At 38.7% G+C, this 18,661-nt stretch overlaps 1 long non-coding RNA gene across 2 annotated transcripts in view; it reads left to right on the forward strand.

Annotated features, from left to right (window-relative positions):
* Window positions 1–1,963: 1,963 nt before the first annotated feature.
* The window catches only part of LOC109282217 (uncharacterized), an 84,667-nt gene continuing 67,969 nt past the window's right edge, over window positions 1,964–18,661 (forward strand). The window contains exon 1 of one of the 2 annotated variants that reach the window (XR_002089140.2): window positions 1,964–2,074. This is a non-coding gene — a long non-coding RNA (uncharacterized LOC109282217). Of the gene's footprint in view, window positions 2,075–10,824; window positions 10,940–18,661 lie in introns of those variants that run through there. The other variant, XR_002089142.2, reaches the window with a different exon arrangement.

Consider the following 18,661-nt stretch of genomic DNA (forward strand, 5'->3'; position numbering starts at 1 on the left):
AAGATTTATATGCCAGGTCATGTGTAATTTTATTATAACTACTTAGTAATACAAATATTTATTGATACATTTTCCATTTTTATTTCTGCCAGTTTATCTGCTATACTGCCTTTGAACATCATTTTTTTGGGGGGGGAAATCTCCATAATTCCTGAATACAGTATATAGATGGTAAAACAGATCTTTGTAAACATCATGATATGGGCAATCTGCCATAGCTTTTTATATGGATGAGTGCATAATATTTCCAAGTACACAGATCACATTTTAGATTTCAGTCTCATTTGCATAATACATAAGAATGCAGAAAATGTCCCAGAGGGCAAATATACACTTTGAGCATAAAATGGAAAGAAATTTTGAAAATCATTTCTTTGTTCATTTCTTTAGCATGTTTTGAAACCTAAGATGGTTACCCCAGATTTGCAGCAAGTTTGCCAAGGAAAAATAGAGGGGAAATAAAGTTATGTTAGATACAATACCTGCTAGTCTGCTTGTTACCAACATGCTCCCAGAAACCTTCCTCAAGGACAAATTTCTGGAATACAGTTCCTACTAACATGAGCAGTCCTTGGGAATCTTTCTGGAAATAGGTATATGCTTTAGAAAGGGTCATACCTAATACCATCAAGAAAATAGTAGTTGCGTGTGGCTTCTCACTGTCTTTTTTAACAAAGGATGTAAATTCCTGTTTTATTGACTGTTATTATTTTCTTGTTAACTAACTTGCTCTATCTTTTTCATGTAAAATATTTGGCACTTTCTATTTCACTGCATGATGACTTTACACAAATTTAAATAAAACTTTCTACCCGCAACAGACCTAGTTGGTGGTTGCAATAACTTCACAGCCTTTTTGTCAAAGAGAGAGTGATGGAAGCCAGAAGAAAGAACATTTTAAGATTAAATTTTCCAACAAGTAGTGACAAGATCCTTGTCCTTGAAGCTTACATAAATAACTTTCCTGTGTTTTTTTAACCTGTTTCCCCCTCTCCCCAGCCACCCCAGCAGTAAGGCATGTCACTCTGTTGGTTCACATCCATCTCCTTTTATTGATGTCCACTTTGGTATCTGTACCAGTCATCAATTTTGCTGCCTCCTTGACAGCCACTGGGAATGTGCAAGCAAAGTTACTGGACTTTGTGTGCAGGAGGAAGAAGTTTCAGCTTTCTGTTGGACTAACAGTTCCAATCAGATGCTGGCACTAGGCCTCATAAATCTTGTGGGTGACCCAGGTGAACTTTGAGGCTCAGAGCTCACTGAAAACTGATCAGGCCTCTGCTTAGTTTAACAGGCCTTTTTCAGTGACAAGTGAAGGGTTCAACAAATGCACAAAACAGATATATATTAGTTGAAAAACTAATGGGTTTTAAAAGAATGTTTGACAATTGTTTAAGACTGTCTGTAGATCCATTATACTGATAAACGACTAACTTGGTATATGACAAAGTAGAGCTGGCCCACAAGAAACAACTTGTTTGATATTTTATATATTTTTGTTTTCAAGTTGCTTTCTTATTTATAATAAATGTAGTTTAACCATATATATATATATATATACTGCATCCATTATTTGCATATGCTGCATATATATACTGCAGCTGGATATATTTGCATCCAGCTGTTGGTTCCTTCATAAGATCCACATGTTCTGTGGTGGTCAGGAGGACTTAAAGAAGGCAAGAAAGAGTACCTGTGCTGCATAGATTTAACCTTGCAATCAAATTGGAATTAAAATGACACTGCAAATGCCCTCAGTGACCTGCTATTGACCGTTTGAACTTCTAAGTTAGGGTCATTTGGGGCCCAGAATAGGAGGTCAAAAGCTGGTCAGTGCTCTTCAGCTCCAGCATGTTGAATAGGAAGACTTTATTGCTGTGATTTATGCAATTTGCACAGACAGGTTAAGGAGACCTTAAAACATGCCACAGTGCTCACTTACACTGGGTACACCATCCGCTTGGAAAATAAATTCTGATTGTCCAGCTGAAATCTCTTGTGGATATGCCTTGAAGTATTTTACCCTCTGTGCTCTAAAGATTCATTCCCACACTCGACCCCTGAACGTGACAAGGTTAGTGTTTCCAGATTTATTTAAACAATACGAATGCACCAAATGAAGCACTTTACAAACCTGATTAATAGCAAAGGCAGTATAACCAACAGTAATGAATTATTTTGGGGGATGGCTGAACTCATACAAAAACAAAGCTCTTAAATCATTCACTCCAGCTCTTCAGATACAAAGAAAAAGGATTTTTAAGCAATTCACAAATACTAGAATTTGGGATTTCCTTCTTAGCTGTCACATGCTTTTAGTTTTTTTTAACCTGGTAATTGAAAGAAAATTATCAACTCAGACTGGGAGCTAATGACAAGCCAGCACTGAAAAGTATGAGATACTTCCCCCGTTTGTAATCACTGTTGGAAGCAGGGACATTTTGTCTAATTTGAGTGTAATGTGGGCAGGTTTGTTTCCCTACACAATGAGCTTTCATGATCTATCTCCTACATTGTTGGCTTGTTTAAGTTCCGGGCCTCTCACGTGTAGAAATTCCCAGTAGTACTATGAAATTTCTGATCTAGAATAGTTTCAGACCACCAAACTTGTGACAAAAGGAAGAAAATGAATCCAGGTCAGGGGTGTGAAAGGGTAGTACACTAATGCCCTTGTTCTACCTTCCTTACTCTTCAGTGGTCCACAATGCTTTTTCTGTATATTCTTATAAAGTTTACTTGCCTTTGATTTAATAAATGTAGTTTAATCAGATATTAGTCATTAATATGTTAAAATTGCACTTGATATAATGTGAGGGGAAAAAGTAAAACTGGTAAGGTATTCTCCTCTGAATAATGGCTTCTGTGAATGTGCAGCAAACTTATTTTCATGAGGATTTTAAGAATACAATTTTAATAAGAAGACTCTGTGCCCTAAATTATATTTACATGAGATACAAGAATGGCTGAACAAGAACTGTTAAACTCTGTCAGATAAATAAGACATCATTAATAAATATATTTATAACCAACTATAGCCCAGAACAGCCTTGATAGTTAAATAACAATTTGCCTTTAAAAGAATTTATACATCTTACTTAAACTGATAGACTGGTTTGTCATGGGCATAATGCATATTTTTAAAACTGCCAAAATGTGTATTTATCTGAGAGACTGGAACAGCTCCAAAAGACACATCCCAAGTCAATAATGTGCATTTACAACCATGCATGACAGAATCTTTTTCTCTTGTTATGAATTGTATGAACACATATCATCTTCTTCCTTCTACATTTAAATAATTCTTGAAAGCACATATTGCCTACTCCTGATATATATGTGAAAGATACTGATGTTAGAAATAACCATTGGGTCAGTATACAACTCCTGTGGGCTGTATGATAGAATAAGAAATCCAAAATTAAGACTGACATCTCCTGCTTTGTTTTCTCCTGCCTTGTGTAATCTCTGAATCAGTGTTTAAGGTGCTACCCCTGCCCTGCCTTCTATACGTAATCTAATTACGTTCAAATTAGGCAATGTGGATAAGACAAACTTTTACTGCCAAAGATACAGAGTGGTATCAATATCCTGGTGATAGTTTCTGTGGAGCACACTTAAGCAGAGTCCTCTGGCTGAAAAAGAGAAGTTTGCCGCACTGATTGCTATTGATCAAGTGGCATTTTTAAAAGCCGTAACACGAGTCAATCAGTATTTTTTCCTTTTGCTCTCTACTACTTACTAGTGATTGATCATTGACTAGGCTTCTTCTGAAGTGTTACAGAATTGCAAACAAATAGATATTGAAAACAAGTTACAAGTAATAAATAAGAGATTTAGTGCTTTGACAATATAGAGTCACTCACATTGTTTTTTTTAGACCAGTTTGCGAGGGAGAGATACCTAACTGGATCATCATCCCTGCCAAATCCTCAAAGGTGTATACAGGAGTGCTCCATGCATGTTTTACAGCACTGTAATGTAGACTACTTTTATAGCACTATAAAGTTACAGCACTTTTAAACATGACAGGAGCACATGGTGAGGGGAGGCTCTGAGCCTCCCTGCACATTCCAGAATAGGAGGCAGGGGGTGTTCTGCAGTCTCCTGAGGCTTCTCCAATGGTCAGAAATTTGACCAGCCTAAGGAAGTTATTTAAAGTGCTGTAGGTTGCTACAGTGCTTTAAAATACAGTGTTTCAAATTTAATACCTCATTTAACAAGGAGTAGAGTGCTATACCCATCTTTAAAGTGTTGTAAAGCTGTGCACTTCTGTTAAGTCATGGCAATAAAGCGCTTTGGCAAAAAAAGCAACTTCTGTACATACAATTTCCCATCTGCAATGAGCGATTCTCTTTGTGCCTTCATGCTCAACTACAAGAAAAACCTCTGTTGGCTCTGTATGGGATCCAAAGCCATAGAAAAAGAACCATCAGAACTCAAACCTGTTCACTTTCCTCTAAATAGCAACAGGCAAATCTTGAAAAAAAATGTGGAGGCTTAGTTCAGTTCAACTAAATATCCTTATGCTTATAGCTTATTTGAAAGTTACCCAAGCATCCAGTGACCTACAAAGCTGAGCTAGGAGACGTCTCTTGGGAACAAGCTCTCTTATTGTATTTTTAAACTTTAGTCTGGCCAGGTTGGAAATATTTCTAAAAGTTCTTTTTCAATATTTTGATACTTCTTTTTGTATGTCTGTAGTTGGGAAGTACAGACACATGCAAAAATGAAAACAAAATATTAATCTGTCATCCCATAAAATATTTTTTCAGCTCTATTATCTAAATGGACTCTAGATCAATACTATTAAGGATTGTGAGGACTGAGAATTCTAGATCCTTAAAAGGCAAACTTAACCTTGAAAAGATATATGTGATTAAAAATTAGCAGCATTCTAAAGGGATTCTGTGCCTAAAGGCAATGTTTGACTGGTGAAGGGGAAAAAAAAAAGAGTTTGATGCCAGTCTGTCAGTTCTGGATCACTGCAGCTTATGAATTATTGAGGGTTATATGACCTGCATAGTAGGAATTATAAGAAAAGAAACCATACAACTTTTCTAAAAGAGAACCCATTCTAAGACCAAGGATTGGATGGTGGAACAATAGATTAGAGATTCAGCCTTTTACTCCTGGAGACTAATTAGGCCCTGTTTACACTTGAAAGACTTTGCTGATGTAGCTGAAGTCTGTCAACATCCCAGTAAGGACACAGTTTATACCAATAAAGAATTATTTTGCCTGTATAGTTTATATTCAGTTTCACAACATAATAAGCTATTTTGGCAAAAGTATTTTTCTGTTGTTATTAACTGTTTCTATATGTTGCTTTTTGCAACTATACAATAGTAGGCAACTAATATAGTAGGCATGAGTGGGTCAGTTTGTGGTTTACAGATCTGGCAATCCCTGCTGATAAAGGCCTTTAGGTGGTTTTTCATTTCCTTGGAAATTAAACATACCTTCTTGCCCAGACTCAGGATGTGCATATTGTAGTACAATAACATCTATTTCTTCACTCCCCTAAGGGCTCAGAGCAAATTTTGGTATAGTTGAGGCTGAGTCCATATTCCTACTTTCAAGTAAAAAATTGCCTTCATTCATGTACATATCTATATTCTTTAGAGCAGTGGTTGTCAACCCATTTGTAAACTTTGATGGCCAGTCCTGACCCAGTGCCCTTCAGTCCTGATCCACTGCCTCCTGCCACCAGCCCCTGAGTGTGTGGGATAGAGAGTGGGTGTGTGAGGCAGGGGCAGGGGCAGGTGTGTGTGGGGCATTGGGGGCCCCAAGCAGCCCCTTACAGGCTGCAACTCTGATAGCCTGCAAGGGAAAAGCCACATTTCCCCACATTTTTTTACCTTTAAAGGTGAATCTATTTTTAAAGTTTGTTCATTACCCTTTAATATATTCTTGCAACCCACTTTTGGGTTGTGACCCATGGGTTGAGAAATGCTGCCGTAGAGTATTGTCTTATAAATTATTGTCTGCAGTTTGGCAGAGTTTGTACAAATAACAAATTCAGCTCTAGAATGATCCAGAAATGAGAAGTTGGGCTAAATTAAATGTTTCAAGGAAGCTAGATTAGTCTAAAATCTTTATACATGCCAAGGCCTATATCCAACAAAGGTATACAGATAAGATTTGAGTCCCAAAGGAGGTATGGCAGCAGAGTATTTAAAGCATCTTGCTGCAACTCCAGAGACCTAAGTTTGAGCTCTAGCAGAGATTGCCTTCAGTCAACCCACTTATAAATGAGCCAATGGTTTATATGGAGTCAAAGACAGCTAGATGTGATGCTAACCATATTGTTCTCTTGGGATACAACACACATTCACCAAAAACCCAAACTGGTGTGCTTTAACCACCCTAGCTGATTAGCCAGGTAAGTTAGGGTGAACTTTTGGTTACTTTAAGCATGGAAGTCCAAAAATACAGATTCCCAAACCTGCTTCCTAAACATGGAGATACCTAAGTTTCTATAAGTCAAGTAGCCTATGTGCCTACAGATCTGCTCCTGGCCATGCACAAAACATAAACCTTTACAGTGCAGAGAGGGAGGCACTTAACCTCATCACAATACCTGGTATTTAACTTATCAGTCTTTATTAACTTAATATGCTCAAGAATATGCAGTAATTTCAATCTTTTTCATGAATAATATATAGTACATTTAATTAGCATTCCAATACCTACAGAATTACTTTGAGACTGAGAAAGAATGCAGAACAATCTTAAAACTTTGACAAAGTAAAGCATATCTACCAATGGCACTTATAAGATGAGGCTTTAAATAATCAGATTTGTAGTGCAACTTTAGATTTTAACGTGAAAATGGGTAGTTGCCTTGTTTTATTCTCTAGGAATATGTTATAGGAGTGGACAAACATTGGATTTTTTAACTTCATGACCTGCAGTGAAAGTCATCTCACAAAACTCCGGTGTAATGGCGTTGGTGGCTTTGCTCCTTCACAGATAGTAAGGTTGATGTTGCAGAATCACAAGAAGTAACAAGTTTGGCTTATTTGTATAAGACTAGGGATAATTTGTGTCCAGAAAATCTTCATGAGCAGGCCAGGTTAGAAATAAATGTACTGTCTACTCTTAAGTGGAGCATGAAAACTTCTAAGGTCAGAATTGAGGTCATGACTAGGATAATATGGGCTTTAGCCTGCAGAACAGCTGTTCCTCACTGTATTTAGCCTGTGAATAAAGAAGGAGCTTTTGTTTCCAGTATTGCTTCTCTCTGAATCTCTACATTGCCTTCTTCCACCTATATTGAAATATATCATCTCTCTACTTATCTATAGACAGCAGATATTTACTCTCATTTCAGGGATCAGACATCATCAAGTGCAATAACTGTGCAAATTTTAAAGGTTGAAACTATTCAAAAGTTGTTTTATATTTATTAAGATCCAGCTGGTTCATACATTGGCAAAAACATTTACTTCTTCAATATTAATTGTAATGTCTGTTAGATGACATACTGACATTAATTTTTGCTATGCAGAAAAGGAACAATAATAGGCCAAATTCCCAGATTCCATGAACTGGGATAAGGGCTCTAGGGAGACAAGCATAACTATTAAGGGTACTAACTCAGCAAAAAATTAATGGGGAGATGAAGAAAAAAAAATACACCTAGCTCGAGTCAGTTGGCCATGAGTTTTGCTACAATGAAAAAACAAGGAGAAGTTGGAAGAGATGCATTACCGACAAGAACGTACAGATTTCACCCATTAAACAGAACTATGAAAGAGATCCAATTGCATTATTCAGAGACTGCTAAGTGTATTTTACCTTAGGGAAATGTACTTCTACTCATTTCCAGTATCTCTATAGTCCATTTCAGTCTCTATGCTTGAAAATTAACAGTACGTTAACAGGACTATTGCCTGTACTTGTGACACTGTCTGTTTAGGATTAGGCCATTAAATATTGATGGAGATAATTGTTCCTGCACTTAAACAGCAGAAGGATATGACTGAAAGTAGTTTAACTGGCATTTGCCTTTATGCTTGGTAAACAGAGCTAGTTGTGAAAGCAGTGAAAATCCATTGCTACCTACATATTTTACATTCCAAAGCATCATTGATCAGAAAGTTCTGTTTGATAAATTGCTATAGCAAAAGTTAAATTAAATTAATCCTGCACTCATGTTTAACCCTAATAACAAAATACAACTTTGCAATATGCACTGAAAAATAACATATTTAATTATAACTTGCTAATAATTTATTACTGTTAAATTTCATCATTTAAAGAGGCCTCATTTAAAAACTGTCTTATGTATTACAAATGGCAACTTAGATGATTAATACTAGAATAGTTTTTTAAATTAATTTAATATGCATCATTTTGTTCTATGTTTTTACTTTTCAAATATTACTTAGCTTGGACAGTAAGGAATTAAAAACATGATGCAATACCAGAGGAAATTTAGCTTTTGATATACGTTAGTTGCGTTTCATTAGTTTTTTCTCTCTCTCTCTCTCTCTCTCTCTCCATTTCCCTTTGTTCCTGGATCAGAAGAGAGTTCCTGAAGAACTTTTCTTCATGATATAAAGCATCAAAAACAAACACTGTGTTAACTCTGCATCACCAGTGATGACCTTTTAGGGAACATTTTTAATCAGTAGGACTCTTTTGAAATGGGTGACTTGATCTTAATGATCTATTTTGGTGTATGTGCTATCCCCTTTGCCGCAGTATATGATCACTTACTGAAGTTTGGAACCTAGCTACTGCTACCACCAATCTGCTACTTGGCAGCCTTGCTCTGAAGAGTTGGGTCCATACATGGCTGTGTTCATGAAAGGACTGACTCTTCAGTGACAGTTCAGTACAACAACCCTGTTTAAGTGAAGAGTACAGCATGTTCTTGAGAGAAGACTGTTCTAATTAGGTGACAGTCAAGATGCATTAAGAAAAATGAGGACACTGAATTTCTGTTGGTTGCAAGTATGAATGTATACTTGACATTTTAAGTGGCTTTTTTTTTTTATTACTGGTGAGAAATGCATAAAAAGCATTTCATTCAGTAGTCTGAACTACCTTTGGCTTGATAAAAACTTCTAAAACTTGTAGGCATCTCTTTGGTGGGACTAAACTGAATGTGGAAGAAGTATCTGGAAATCATATCAAATTAAAAAATGTGCAGGGACTGTTAATGAAAGGTCTCCTGTACTAACTCTAAATGTGGCATCCATATATCAAAGACCTCTGTGACACTGTCTGCCACTTGATCTGGACACAGGAAATACAGAATTCCAGGCAGATGAGAGCTGAAACTGAAGCTCCAAAACCCTCACTTGTGCAAATTATTAGGGGCAGCTGTTTTGCTTCACATTTCGGAACACTTGAACTCTGCAATCTGCCACATTTTTACAGGACTGCTTGTGCAGAGGGCAAAAAAAAAAAGAGAAGGTATCACACCCTGGCTAGACAACAGATGTTGGGGTAAAAAATATCTCTATTATGAGAAAAAAAGAAAAGAAAACACATTCAAAGATCAAGTTGGGATACAAAATAAAAAATAAAAATAAAGCTACACTATTAGAATAAACAGGGAAAAAAAGCTGCTTATATTTCATCAAATTGAAGGCTTATTTCTAGAATGATTCACTAAGTATTATAGAAAAGACGTACACTTACAAATCATCTTTCAGTTTTTGAATCTGTCTTTGATTGAAGGGTAAGGTTTTATACACCTCCAATGTTAAGACTAGCTACTCAGCTGCAATTTTCACAATACTCTGGTTTAAATAATAAAACATATTGCTACAGTTTTCTGTCAGTGGGGAAACCCTTAAGCTCAGAATGACAACATCTGAACCCTGAGCTGTGTAGGTGAAATGGTGAGAAGTAGGGCTTGGGTTTTCCTCTATCTTTTCACAAAACTCTCCTTCCTCTTAATTTCCTCGGCTCCAGCGCTGTACTGTGATAGGGCTATGGAACGATGGGGATTTATTCAGAACACCTCTTTTCCCACCTAATGAAGGCCCTTGAATCTAAGGTTTTGCTCAGATAGCTATTTAATGCTTGGACCTGCAGACCTGAAAGTAGTGGGGCTTTTACCATTTATTTCAATGGGACCAGAATCAGTTCTTCAGGTGTTAACATCTAAAAGAGGCCAAGAGGAATTGATAACAGTGTAAATTTTAATGTACCATATTTTCTCAAATATAAAGTAACCCTGAAGGTAAGACAACTTCCCAATAATTAGATTCCACACACAGAAAATGTATGCATTTATTATAATTTTCCATGTATAGAATCTTTCTTGGAGGACCAGTTTCAATTTGTCCTCCCCCACTACTGCAGATGGTGGGGGGGGGGGGACGGGGGAGAGGTGATGAAGGGGGCAGTAATGGGGCAGGCCATGGGGGAGGCAGTAGTGGGGGGCAGTAGGTAGAGGGCAGGCAATGTAGAGGTGTTGGGGCAGGCTGTAAGAGGCTGGAAAGCTTGCTCAAAGCTGCCTGTCCTCCCCACCCCCCTGCCCATCTTACTTGCCCTTGTGGCTGCCCTGATTCCCCCTTTCCCTTCCTCCCCCGCCCCCCATTTTTGTGCTGTTTCCTCCACCCACAGCCCCAGGTCTCCACCCCACTTCCTCCCATCCCTACCCCTGAAGTCTTTCACCCCCATCTGCCCCTCAGCCCCTCCTCCCTTACCTTTGCTTTGCACCAGCAGGCTCCATCCCTGCTGCAGCTCAGGGCATGAAGCATGGCTCCAGCCCAGCCCCATAGCAGCAGGACAGAGCTGGCACTGCTGTCCCTGTCCAGCCCCACAGGACCAGCACTAGCTTCCTGCTGCTACTGCCATGAGGCCAGGCTAGAAGAGCAGTGCCAGCTCCACACCACTGCTATGGGGCTGGGCTGGAGTCATGCTTCATGCTTTGGGCTGAAGCAAGAACTGAGCTTCCTGGTGTTGTGGAGCAAAGGTAAGGAGGAGTGTGAGAGAAGGGGAGAGAGAGGGAGAAGATGCATGGTGGGAAGGGGGAGACAGGGGGTTGCAGGGGAGTAGTGGCTGGGTGTGCAGAGGCAGGGGGGAGGGGGCAGGCAGCAGCTGTGGCCTCAGCCCCCACTGCTTTGTGCTTGATTGTAGGGTGATGGGTTCTTTTCTCCACGTTAAATGCAGGGGGCAGGAGGGGAAGCCTCATCTTCTAATCAAGTAAATACAGTATTAAAACAGCCAGGTAGATACTAGATGAGCAGATCTGATGCAGCATAGGTTTTGAATGACACCAAGAGCACATAACTTAGAGTTCTGTAGTTATGCAAGGGATTTTGTAAAGCCAGTTTGTCAACTTTAGTCTCTCTCTCCTCAAATAGTTCAGTTGTTTGTCTACTATCGGCTGCAAGTTAAGTAAATAAAAACTCCCTGGTTTCTTCTTTTGCCTTTTCATGGCTCATTGGAGTCATTTTAGAAGAAACACATAAAAGGTCAATCACCCAAGGAAAAAAATGTTTGGCTGATTATTGTGCGATACAAAGAGAGTTTTATGGCCTGGTCAAGCTGAATATCTTAGGCCTTCTGAGCAATTCAAGCCGAGGAAAATTGTGGATTCTGGCTCAGGGGTAGCAGAACTATTCAGGGGAAAGGTCAGCCCTCCGCAGAAGTCAGGGTGGAGGGGAAGAAAGAGTCATCGCTGTCTGAAAAGCTGTAGAACTGTCCAAAGAAAGGAAGGCTCTTTTAAACAAGCACTTCACTGTCCTGTAAGCACACTAAGTGTTAATATTTCACAGCTTTGTCTTTGCTGCCCCCAAACATATGCTTTTACTGCAGGATAGGCATTGCATGCTATCTACCCCTCTAGTAAAATCCTAATGGAGACATGGCATAGTAGTTTAACCACAAGGTGGCTAGGTGAAGTGACTCATGGGCAGGCAACAGCATAGTGCTGACATCACATGCTACTATGTTAAAAAATAATGATCACTAAACACTTATTCAATTTACAGTTGTAAAAAAAACAAACAAAAAACTCTCTTTTTTTTCCCAACAAAAATGTGGCTTAGTTCTTGCTACATCAGGATAGAAAGCAGATTTAGTTACTTTTGAGTTATTCCTAATAATAAAAAGGCAAGTATCTTTCTAAGCCCTGTTTGCATCTGAACAGTGTCAGAATTGCATTAGACCTACTGCTTGAGAGGAAAAGAAACCCCAAAAGGGGAGGGAAAAAAGGAATGGGGAGGAGGGAAGGGAGTAAAACTCTTTGGGAAAAAAAAGGAAGTTTGTTTTCCTATCCTTTTCTCCACCACTCTTTCCATAACTCCAAACATGTGGAGGCTGGAGGCTTTCCATAACTCCAATCATAACTCCAATCACCAAAGGTGACCTCAGAAATAGAGGAGAAAGAGCAACTCAAATTCTGAGAAAAATAACTAGGCCAGGAAAAGCACAAGCTTGAAGGCAGGAAGCTCAACTTGATTTTATTTAGTCTTGTGATAGTTGGTGCTTTTATTAAGGCTTCCCCTGCTTTTGGAATTTGATTATTGTTGGGAAATATCAGCTCCTGTTTAAAAAATTAAAAAGTTTCTAGGTATCATGACTTCATAGGAAATCTTGGCAATATGACACAAGGAGGCAAGTAAAAAGACCCCAAATGCATCATACTTTAGAAGCTCACTAGTCTTGATTACTTCAGAAAACCTAAAGGGATTTTGGGAAGATGGAGGTTGACAGCACTGGAAAGGGTAAAGATTTAGCAGGTATGGCAAAGAAAAATAAACTTCATTAAAAAGGAGGATCCACAGAGAAATTGGGCAGTAGGCCAAAAACAGAGCAGCTGCAGAAAAGAGGTCCAGATTCTATAAAACAGAAAGGGAAGCAACCACATGCATAGGACCATTGAGAGAGAATTCAAGCTATCTTAAAGGGTCAGAAAGAGAAAGAAAAATACAATAAAAGAATTGAATTTGGAAAGGAAGATGAGTCATTTTTCCAGAGGCCAGGGAGGTAATGTTTGCCATAGTTCTTCAGCAGGGCCAAAATGATTCAGTTATTTTCAGCAGTTTTGTGTTACACAAGAATTTGTCAATAAGGATGAAGAGTTCTAGCTAAATATTTTCATATACTGTACACACAGGTGAGGCAAGTGACATACTGATGTCACCAAATCTAACTCTAGATTGGAACGGTGACATCCGAGCAACCCACACAGAAAATATGAGGAAGCAATTGTTAATGGGATGAGTTTAAAAAAGCTGAGAAAAAAGAACTTTGGAAACAGGTAAAAAAGAATAGAAAATTAGAAGCATAGTGCCTGGGGGGCTGCAGTGACTTCTGCTTGTCATTGTGAGGACCAATAACTTCTACCTGTCTGCCCTTCAACACTGGCAGGTTGCAGTCAATTCTGACTTTGGAGGAATTAGAAAAGACAAGACCACATGGACAAGCTCTGCATGGCACAAAAGAACCTGGGACATGTAAAAGCTCTGCATATGAGCTCTAAAAAGCACAATGTGGATCAATTTGGTTTGTAATTAATAGTATATGGGGAAGGGCAAGTCACATGATAGAGACTTTTAGGATGTGCCACAGAATACTTGGATGCCCATCAGTGTAGATCAGTGATTTTCAATCAGGATGTACCTTGGGGTACAATGAGATCTTTTTTAGGGTGCCATGAGGTGCTGCAGAATATTAGCACTGATGGGTGTGCAAACACCTACACATGATTCACAAGATAAACTCAGAGATTTCAAATAGGAATCCATAGTGGTAAAAACATTCTGACCTGTTGTAGGCTTTCTGGGTGTGGACACACAGTGCATCTTTACACGTGCTCCAGGGTGGCGGGGAGGGGCGCTTTAATTAGAATGGTGCTCGGGAGCCACTCTAATTAAAGCACCTGCAGAATCTTGTATATACAACATCCCGCACTTAAAAAGGTGGCAAGGGCGCTTTAACTAAAGCTATTTGGTGAGCTTTAGTTAAAACATCCCAACTACCATTTTGAAGCAAGGCAACACTGAATATACATATGCTGAGACTCCAGCAGACTCAGTTAATTGAGTCTGCTCTGACATGCGCTAATTAGCATGTGTTGGAGGAGGCGTCCAGCATGTATGTAGGTCCTTGCAAATGTTTGGAGCTCTTTCTAAGAGGAATATTTCAAAATGGCACTAACTGGTATGTTCAAATTATTTTGTGAATGAGCTAACAATGATTCAGGTACAGCAAACCTGCTCCAACTTTAATCCTGGATGAAAGAGTGATAAAGTTGGAGTGGATTCTACTGCCCTTTTGAAATGTTTCCCTTTTGAAAAAACTCCAGGTGTTCATGTGTCCATACCCTCCAAGTTCTTTGCAACAGAAGAATTGCTCTATTACTTTTTCATTGTCAAAAAAAAAAAGTAAAAAGAGCTGGCATTTTCTGAGGGGTGCCCTGAGGCTAAAAAGGTTAAGAACCACTGATATAGACATACCTTATATGTCAAGGATGTGATAAAACTCTTCTCCATTAGCTCTCACTTGGCATGTAGAAGAGTGTCCCTGCCTAGTAGGGGAGGTTATAGAGGCATACAATGAGGTCAAAAGAGTTCCTGGATTTGGAAGGGGAAAAGACGAGGTGAAAGAATTTGGAGAGGCAGGATGTGTTGTGGGAACTGGATAGTTAAAAAAGAAATCTACTGGCTCCTATGGATAAGCAGGGGCTCAATGGGTCAATACATTGGGGGAAAACAGTAAACAAATGTATGTGTTAGACCAAAGAATAATTTTTCTGAGTCTGAATCAAGAATCAAGTTTCTGGGGTGGTGTTTGATGTGGCAGTGGTGAGGTCTTCAGGGTGGTGGAAAAGTGTAAAAGCAGGAAAGGGTATCTGAGGGAACTGGAGAGGAAGGAAAAGTAATGGAATGGATTAGTTGTGCTTGGTGGAAAGGCTGGCTGGGAAGAACAGGGCAGATGGTTAGGTTTATTGGACAAGTGATTGGGTGTATTTGAAGTAGAGGAAGGACAAATGTTTTATGGGCTGAACTGAACCTTGAGTTTAAATTGACGTGTCAAGTATCTGGCCAGCAGAAACTGGCTAATGGACATCAGAGTCTGAGGAAGCCGGTAAAACTATTGCTGAGGGACATACCAACAGTGGCTCAACTTGTTTTAACTTCACCAAGAATCAGCGGCCCTATCAACTTTATTCTCTAGAATCAAATTAAAAATCAGGAATTAGCTCAGTTTAACAGGCTAGGGCCTTGTATAGATACTCACTTTCTTCTGGGAGAGTCACTGCTTTCCTAGTAGAAACCACTGGCGCCTATACACATTCAGCAAGGCTGCTCCAACATGCTGTAATTTCAGTGCGTTAGAGCAGACTCAATTAATCAAGTCTGCTGGAGCATGGTAATTACCAATGTCCATGGTAATTACCAGAGTCCAACGTCACATGTATCAGTGTCCCGGCACTGAAAAATGGTGACGGGGGCATTCTAACTAAAGCTTATTTGATGAGCTTTAGTTAAAGCACCCCCACTGCCTTTTTTTCAGTGAGGGGCCCTGACACTTGTAACGCTTCAGGGAGCTTTAATTAGAGTGTCTCTCGGAGCTGCTGTAATTAAAGCACCCCCCCCACCTACTCCAGAAGCATGCGTATAAATGCCCCATGAGATGTAGAGATGTTAAGGCTCTTTCTCCCAGGGTAAAAATGGCTGCTCCATGGACAAAAATAACCTGGGGACAACCAGGGTTACATCATTCTATAACATTCTGTTCAGCCTGGAGAAGAGAAGACTTAGAGGGGACTTAGTGGCATCCTATCAGTATATAAAGGGTGCATATCAGGGACTGGGAGAACATCTGTTGACCACAGCTCCTCAGGAGAAGACTAGGACTAACGCTCATAAATTGCTGGAAGACCCCTTTTTATTAGACATAAGGAAAAACTTTTTTACAACTCAATTGTCCAGGGTCTGGAACAAACTCCCCCTAGAAGTGGTACAATCATCTACTCTGGATATTTGAAAAAAAAGTTTGGATGCTCACTTTGCTGGGGTCATCTCACCCCAGCAGTCTTTCCTGCCCAAGCACAGGGGGGCTGGACTTGATGATTTCGAGAGTTCCCTTTGAGCCCCTAACACCTGTGAATGTCAACTTGTGTGAATTCCTGGGAGAGTTTCTCCTGGGAGAGTGAATTTCCATACATGTGGTGGGATCTCAGAATAGACTTCCCAAACTAGATTTGGTGATCATCCCCATATAGTTTACACCAAAACTTTAAAAAAAAAGAAAACTTTACCGAGCCCTTTAGAGCTACTCTCAGTGAATCTTTTGATGGACCTCATAACATTGAAATGAAATTTTAAAACAGGCGATTGAGTTCCTTAGGGATTGCTAAGTAGGGAGGAACAGCAAACTGGAAAATCCATATGGTTATATTCAGTGTCAGAGTTTGTTCACTAAGCTCACATTGAGCTTTGTTTTCTAGCAACGACCTGAAAATCCCAGTGCTGACCAGGAAGAGTAATTTTAAAATAGCAATATCTATTTGTTCCCAATGAAATTTTATCAGAATAATTTTGGAAAACAAAGTCACTGCTCAGAAATTCATGGATGAAGTAAATGACAGAAAGGGGAAAACACCACTGTTGTCCCCATTTCTTAGCGAGTCTCACTCTTCGCATTTTCTTGTGGTACTGATTTATTCACCTTCCCTGTTTTGTTTTTTTTGCTGTTCCTTTCTCATTGCCTGTGTTCCCTCCTCCCTCATGAATGCACTTTCCCCTCTTGCTTCTCTTTGTTTTCTTTTTTCATTGTCTAGGTGCTTCTTGTCAATACTTTTTGCCTTCCTGTTCCATCTATGCTTTCTTTGAACCCTTATATTTTTCTCTTTTTCTTTGCCTTCTCCTTTTTTTATTACACTTTATATTTTCTTTCTTTATTTTACCTTCACTTCTTTCCCCCACATTTGATGCTTCCCCTCCTCCCCTTTTCCCCCCTACCAGAACTTGAACAGAAGATCAAAGGGGAAAACCCAGCAACACAAATTAAAGATTTGACAGGACTTGAGTGTAACTAATAAAAATACTTTTGCATTAGCTACAGTTACTAACAGTGTTTAATAGCTGACAATCTTCAGCTTTTAATAGGAGAACAAGAGGTTTTGAGGCTATAGTGGGCTTAGTGGGTTCAACTATTAAAGTCTAATTTCTCATTACAATCCTGTCCAACACAACAGCCATTTGGGGGATATTCAGTGTTTTTCCTGCTTTAAAAACAAAAGTTTAAACACTGAGGCTAAATCACATTTATTGTAAAATATGGTTTGTTTGAGATGCAAATTACTTGAATTTATATATTTTTTCTCAATAAATACCATCTCATTTCACTTTCACTCACTGAAAGGTGGAAATGAAACTACATTTAATGATTAGGGAATTAGTACTATTTCATAAAGCTTGTTTTCAAGGATGCAATCATCCAGATGTTGCTGCTGTCAGTAACATTTTAATACTATGCATGTTCACACTTTGGTGTACATTAAAAGCTCAGTTTATAAATGTATGAGATGCATAACTATGTCTGCTTTGAAATATCATTCTAAAATACATTAATTGTCTCCAATAACCATATTTTATAACCACTTAATTGACTTGTATTTAGTGTTTGGCTATTTAAGGAGTGATCATAGCTAATCATCCACTGAAGTTAATTATTTGTAGATAGTGCTGGTCAGTTTAAGTATTCCTTTTCCTATGTTCAGGACATGGCATTGTTCCAACTACTTAATGGGCTACACTTAGAATGGGAACTGTGGCAGAATATTATGTTACTCCTTGCATGTATATTACATCAGAATGAGTCATATGACAGCAACCTCTGATTATGGTATGTGATGAACTAAATTTGCTAAGGACCACATCCTAAGCTGCTCTGCAGTTCCATTGACTTCAATGTTGTTACTCTAAAACACTAGCTGAGGATAAGGAAAAAAGTAAGAAAAGTCTGCAAATATTAGATAATTCCAATGAACATACTTTACTTAAAAAAAGTACTTTGCCAAATCTCTTCTGTGATACACTGGAATAAATCTGGAATAACTTTAATGAAGTTAATATCCATGTAAATCAGAGATCAGGATTCAGCCCTTATGAAGAATGATTAGTAATCCAAGAGGTCTTGGAATGATTACATTAATGAAGTCATGTTTTAAGAATTTTTAGGAAAAACAAATTAATCAGTTATGTCAAGTGATATCTCCTGTTTTCACAGATGATGCGACAGGAAATTATATAATAATGATGCTTCCTTTTGGCAATCATATTTTGAATTTTTATTTCCTTTAAGCAGGTGCAGACTACAAATATCATAATAAAACATGTCAGTGCTAATGCGCTCAGGCACACACACACACACACACACACACACACAGCCAAAACATGAAATCTAAGAATATGGGAATAACCACAATTCATGAAAATCATGAGGAGGAATGTAGATTGATTTCTCTATCCTCTTAATTTGCATATAGTAACTCAAAAGATGTGACTCTAAAGTGAAAAATGTTATTGCTATGAAATTAAAATAAACAAGGAGTGAATGGACATTTCTAGGAAACTCACATTATTTTCCTATTTGATGCCAGTGTTTCATTCTCCAGAGGGTTGGGGGATGTGGGTTTTAATCCTGGAGTGGCAGAAGTTCAACCTATATTTCCCGTGTG

This window comes from Alligator mississippiensis, chromosome 3, assembly GCF_030867095.1.
Source record: "Alligator mississippiensis isolate rAllMis1 chromosome 3, rAllMis1, whole genome shotgun sequence".
In the NCBI taxonomy this organism is placed as follows: Eukaryota; Metazoa; Chordata; order Crocodylia; family Alligatoridae; genus Alligator; species Alligator mississippiensis.